Source organism: Phalangium opilio, unplaced genomic scaffold (assembly GCF_054372755.1).
Source record: "Phalangium opilio isolate 3A_F unplaced genomic scaffold, DU_Popi_V2 ptg000032l_1, whole genome shotgun sequence".
In the NCBI taxonomy this organism is placed as follows: Eukaryota; Metazoa; Arthropoda; class Arachnida; order Opiliones; family Phalangiidae; genus Phalangium; species Phalangium opilio.
Genome location: NW_028324159.1, coordinates 9,881,706 through 9,888,131, shown reverse-complemented (window position 1 = coordinate 9,888,131; position 6,426 = coordinate 9,881,706). Strand labels below are relative to the sequence as shown.

The following is a 6,426-nucleotide window of genomic DNA, read 5'->3' as shown; positions in this document are numbered from 1 at the left end:
CGAGTGAGTCGAGTCGATGGAAAGATCATAAATAGAGCAGAGACGGCGAGGGGTGAAACCCCCCCTCCTATATGTCCCGATACTAAGGATTGACATCTCTTTTTTACGTAAAAAGGGGCTATAGCAGCGGTACGACAGACAGTGGTCAAACGGTTCTGCCATGGCGTTTCTATGGTTCGCAAGCAGTAGGGTTGTGCATGATATTCGTAATTTTTTGATTTTCTTTGTTGTAATTGTTAACTTAAGCGTGGTCGTAGCCTGAAAATTATGACTTGGTTATTTTGAAAAATAGCCTGCGTTCACCGAGTCGCGTGATCTACGACGCTGTGGCTCGACTTTGCCACTTAGTCTGTATATCTTCAGGAACAAGGATAATGCATTAACGGTTTTTAAAGGAATATGGGATTTTTAAACTTGTCGCTGCGAATCTTCCTATAGTAAATGTTGTATTTCTAGTAGCCCCAGAGACTTCTGGTAGCACTCTTTGTGCATTTGGTAGAACAGTTTTATAGAAATTGAAATGGTAGAAGATATTTATATAATAAGATTTGTTCGAATATTTAAACTTCAATTTGGTCGAATATTTCGTAGTTGTCCTATTTCAAGGCTAGGAATGCTCTCAAAAACAACTACTATTTGCTGACGAATACCTTAAAAAGAATTTCACACAGAATTCTCGAGGAGCTTAACGCGTAATTGAGTGGGCTATTGCCTTGGTGACGAGGCCAGCGAAAGACAAGGCATGAGAATGGCACAAGGCGTACTTCAATCAAGGGGGTATACAACTATACATCCTCCTTGTTCGTATCGGGCGCAGCAGAAGCTAAAGCAGACTACCCTAAATCGTTTTGTCATTGTTACGTGTAGTTACTAGTTATAAGGTATTTTTCCACACGAAAACTCTTAAAAGTGATAATAAATGTAGTTATAAAATGTTTTCGGGGAATGGAATTGTGCTCGAAAACCCGAGATAAGTAAATTTTTCAAATTATTGAGAGGGAAAAAATTTACTACCAGTAAAGTAAGTTTATTCAATGGAATAGGGTGATGGAACATACTTTCTTAAGCATGTAAGTTTTAATTAAAAAAAAAGTTTCAATATCTGCGCATTCAGTCAAGTGATTAACCTTCTTCTTATCGATACTTTTTAGGTCTTGGTTAAATCCAAGACGCGTTTTGATTAATATCTGTTACTTCGGTCTTAATTTTTATTAATTTTGCGTACATGTGGTGGTAAATTTATTTCAGTGCTCATTCCCGCATGCTGCAGAAAAGGAAATAGTTTGTCATTCAATAGACTGAGAGCTAGTAGCTAAGGGGACGTCACATCAATATTTTTAATCTTAATTTGAGCTGATGAAGTAAGATATACGAGGGTGTGATGTCATGACAAAGATTTTAGTTTGACTATTTGTGATGAACCCAGACCAGAATATACCAGTTGCTTTCAGGCAAATTTTGAACCCCATTTCCAATGTCATTGTGTCAACAACATCTTATTCAGAACGGATATTTCTCTTAACCTTTACACAAGATTCAACATATAGAATACCATCTTTTGTGGTGCTCTAACTTTAACCTAATTTAAGAAAATAAAATGGTAAATTTTTTGTTAAAAATGACATGATTAAATAAGACAACTAGCAATAATTTGGCAATATAATATTTTGTAGTATTTTGGAAAAGATGGCAATTTCATAATAATTTGATTTACAATAACAGGAATACATTTAGCCATTCAGTTTTAATGCAAAGGGCCCCTCCTTTGGTGCGTCTTAAAAAGATTTTCTCTTCTGTATAGTGTGGTAGTTTGGCATATTTTATTTTTAGCTATGTCCTTAAGTACAATCTTAATTGGATTTAGCCATTGGGATAGATGATAAATGATTAGCCACCATACTAGGGTAGTCTGGCAATGGAACTGTGCTTAGATTTATCATTGAATATAGGAAATACCAGGACCAACAAATTATTTACTAGTATTTATGAAACTAATGGTAACTATTTTACCTTTGATAAATAAAGTCAAATGAGAGTTACAGTAGTTTATTGATGACAAAAGTTAGGGTTAATAATATTATTTATTTTATATAATAGTTAAAATATAAATTGTAATTTTTTAAAGTTATGGCTGTTCAGTAATTACTTAAAAGTCATTAAAACAATAAATTGCTTTAAGAATATTTTGGTTAAACTTTTTGTCAAGGTTTAAACACGCATGATTATTTTATTGGAATGTGCTAAAGATTTATTTTAAAAGCACATTTGGATTGATAATTGCTACGTTTATTTATAGCACGCAATTTGGAATTATATTTACCTGGTTGTTATTTATTTATGGTATTCATTATAATTATTTTCCAGAAAATAAAAATTTTGTTTTTCACGTTTAAAGCTAATAGTTGCGTTTTTTTAAAGGGTTTCATTCGTAGCTTTAGAAGGAAAATTATTTTTGACACCAGAAAGGCTTTTGAGAATAATTAGTGATTGCGTCCTGGCTGGCAAAAAATAGACCTTAACAGGGAAAAGCTATGAATAACTATAATTAATTTTAACTGAATCTAAAATGTAAGTTTCACTATGAATACATGAGAGGAATTAAAAAAAATGTTCAAAGACAGTCATACGTGAAGGTTGGACTTAAAAAGTGTGAAAAGTTCAACATTAACGTTAGAGCACCAATAATCATTTTGCTAATCTCTCAAGTGAATAATTCAATGATGAAAAAATATTTATACACATTTAATCCTAGGACTGTAAAATTGTGAATATATCATAGCCAGAAAAATAGTAAGCATGGGTTTTAATGTTAAATTATTTTAGGTATAAAAAAGGGAAGGGGGAGTTTGTTAAAATACTGCTAATATACTCAAAGATGCTTTTTAAAAAGGGTAGTGATTTGTTGGTGTAGAATCTGCAGTTTAGCTCAGAGAGTTAATGAAGCGCGTTGTATTTCGTTAGTGACATCTTCAATCCAGTTGATTTTTTTTCTATATTTAATACTATTGAACTGAGATGGCATTAGTGGTTAATGTCATTAATTGGTAGCTTTTTTTGCTGGTTCCATCGTGCTTGGTTTTGTTTTATTGATGTAGAGTCTGCAGTTTAATTCACAGTTAATGGGGAGCCTTGTGCTCAGCCATGGAAATAACACAGGTTTACAGGTCCAAAACCACTTTATTAATTACTCAGACTAGTTTTTTTATTCAAAAACCGAGGGTGACGAGTCCTAGGGACTTGTTTATTAATTCTAATTTTTGATAAATATTGAAAGGGGACCAGTTTATTAATTCAAGGTTTTCGTCAAATTTCGACTCCTTTCACATTGCAAGGAGTCGTAATCTTATTTCCTCATTATCTCTTCTCCTAGTCGTAGTTTCAGATTAGAAGTAATCAGTACAGCGTTGCCGGACGTACGATAATTATAGTACAATGCGATAATTTTAAGAGTTTTTTCGAAGCGTACGATAATTATGACGCTGTACTACATAGTACGCTAAATTCGATAATTCGGCTTCGGCGTACGATAATTGAACGATAATTTAGTGGGAAATCTAACTAATCTGGGCACAAAAGGCTCGCTAGAAGAAGAAAAAGGTGAAATAGGATGAAATTATTCATGTTTTAAGTCCAAAGGCAGGATGAGAGAAACGTTTGGAGACGTTATTTGTCCATCTCCTTCAGGACCCTTGTAATTTGTAACGATTTTAGTATAAATACAAGGTCAATCAGAACACCACTATTTTGAAGGCGCTCGGAGCGTACGATAATTTTGGTTGAAAATCGATAATCTTTTGGCTTTCGTACGATAATGTGGTCAAAGATGGCTAAATAAAATTGTTAAAAATGATTTGGGACCATGTAATTTTATATTTATAAATAATTTTAAAGTGGGACCAGTAGTAAAATAAATCGCACAGGGGTAAGTGGTCTTAGGGACCAGTTTGAATATTGTTGATGTCGGGGTCGCTGGTCCCGAGGACTAGTTGAAAAAAAAACCTTATTTCCAAGGCTGCTTGTGCTTCACTATTGAACTAAGATGGCGTTAGTGGTTAATGTCATTAATCGGTAGCTTTTTTACTGGCTCCATCGCGCGTGATTTTGTTTTGTTAACGACATCTCCAGTCTTTTTTATACATTTTTTACTTTTGAACTCAGATAGCATTACTGCTTAACGTCATTAATTGGCAGCTTTATTTTACTAATTCCATCGAGCTTGTTTTGTTTGGTAAACGTCCGTAAAATAACGTTCATAAGGCGTTTCGATGGAGTCCAAGATGATTATGCGGTTAATCACAGTTGGGTTTTTTAGAGTTACGAGTGAAGTACTTGAGGTTTAATCGGGTGGTGAAGGAGGGGGGATTTGGGGTATTTCACCACCCGCGGACACGGGGTAGTCAGTTCCTGTAGGGTAGGCATGCTGACAAGTCCCTTATTCCCTCAAAACTTTGTCGCCCAGAAGCTTGGCTTACAGGAGTGCGCCCAAACTCCCAACATAGTAAAGTACATAATTTTAGTAACAAACCATTGCTGTTCTAAATTTTAACAACGTTGAGGCAACTTTTTGCCCGAAAAAGGTTTTTTTTGCGAATCCATTGCTGTTATGAACTTCTATTGTGTTGATGAACTTGAAGGCAAGGCTTGCCAAGCCGTTATATAATTATGCAGGGAAACCAAATAATTGACATGTATTGTTTGGCCTTGGTACAGCTTGACGTTCCATAGACACTCGCTCAACCAATACGAAGGTTATTTCTTTGATATCTTTGGTTTTTTTAATCCAAAGTCGCTCTCATTCTTTGAACACGCCAGTCTAAAGTGTCTGTTGTTTCGGCATAGAAGTTGAATATTTATATTTCTTGATCTGTCTATCGAAGCCTTGTGGTGTTGTTTTTTATAATGATGATGATCATATTTTTTAGCAGTGTAGTTTTAACCTTTTATTATACTGGTAAAGGCTATGATGAATTATCTTTCTGTTGAAGCTTAGCAGCTGGCACGTGTTGATACAATACGCTTATAATTGTACGAAAATAGTCTTTAAATTGCATGTTTCAAAGTTGAAAATATGCACTGCTTGTAGCATTTATGTCGAAATAATTTTGTTCTTCGTTATATTAGTTATGTAAAGGGGCGGAGGGGGAGGAGGCGAAAGAAAACTTTACTATTTACTGGCTATTATATGTTCATTTAAAAATAGATTTTGAGGGTCAATTTTTTTAAATTTTGTCAGGCAACTCTTAGCTTTAAGTTTGGAAACAGTGCTGCTAGAACATGACAATTATTGTTTTGCGCGTGGGTTACCAAAGGGACAATGAAAAGGTTATTAAATTTTGAAGAAAAAAAAGCTATTCGAGAAGTTTTGCAAATTCTACCTCTGTTGGTTTTACTCAATGGCACCCGTCACTCAGACTACTCCAGCTGGTGAGACACACATAGAGAATATGCAAAACTTCCTGGAATATTAATTATAAAAGAAATGTTTTAGTTATTTTATTTACAAGGGTAATGTAATATATATATATATTGGTAAACGCAATTGGGGAAATAATTCTCAAACTTTATAAAAACAAATTCTCCAACAATAGTAGGATATTTAGTTAGTGGGACAAATTAATTAGTTCATATGGCCATTAAATAGTTTGAAAATGGATTTTTGTAAGTGGTATTAGATTGGGTCGGGTACACATTATTGATAAGTTATACAAAGAAAAGGTTATGTTAATAAATAATATTTAAACACAAAATCTTCGCTACAGGGGGTTTAAATTAAAACAGTATAATATTAGATTAAATTAATTTAGTTTATAAAATCTCGTGGATTATTTTGAACGGTTTGAAATTGTTAATGCAAAAAATTTATGGGCGTCTTAATGTAAAAAAATATAGCGCGCTTAAAAGAGACAAAAATGGAAGATGCGAAACTGATATTTAGAAAACTCTTCGAATATATTAAGTTTAATCAGTATTTATTTAAAATTTGGATACGAGTGTCTAAATCTCAGTTCAAAAAATCTGTTCAATGTTAACTAATAATATGAGTTTGTCTCAATAGTATCACCAGCTTATTAAAGAATTACACTCTAAAAAAAAGGGGAGTAGTAATACACCTTTAAGGCTCTTACTGAGTTGTCCCAGATTTGACACCCCATAAGTTGTAAAATTACTCCATTTTATAGGTGATAAAATTCTTCATGTCTCAAGTAATATTCCTTTATTTTATTCCTTTTAGGGCGTACACTTTACTCCCCTCTAGGCGTACGCTTTACTCCCCTATGGGCGTACAATTTACTCCCCTATGGGCGTACACTTTACTCCCCTATAGGCGTACTCTTTACTCCCTTATAGGAGTACTCTTTACTCCCTTATAGGAGCACCCTTTACTCCCTTATAGGAGTACCCTTTACTCCCCTATAGGCGTACACT

At 34.0% G+C, this 6,426-nt stretch overlaps 1 long non-coding RNA gene across 1 annotated transcript; it reads left to right on the top strand.

Annotated features, from left to right (window-relative positions):
- The first annotated feature begins 756 nt into the window (after nt 1–756).
- Nucleotides 757–1,705, top strand: LOC149685953 (uncharacterized). Its single transcript, XR_016384116.1, has 3 exons — nt 757–1,070; nt 1,249–1,600; nt 1,674–1,705. It is a non-coding gene; the product is annotated as an uncharacterized LOC149685953 (long non-coding RNA).
- The last annotated feature ends 4,721 nt before the right edge of the window (nt 1,706–6,426 follow it).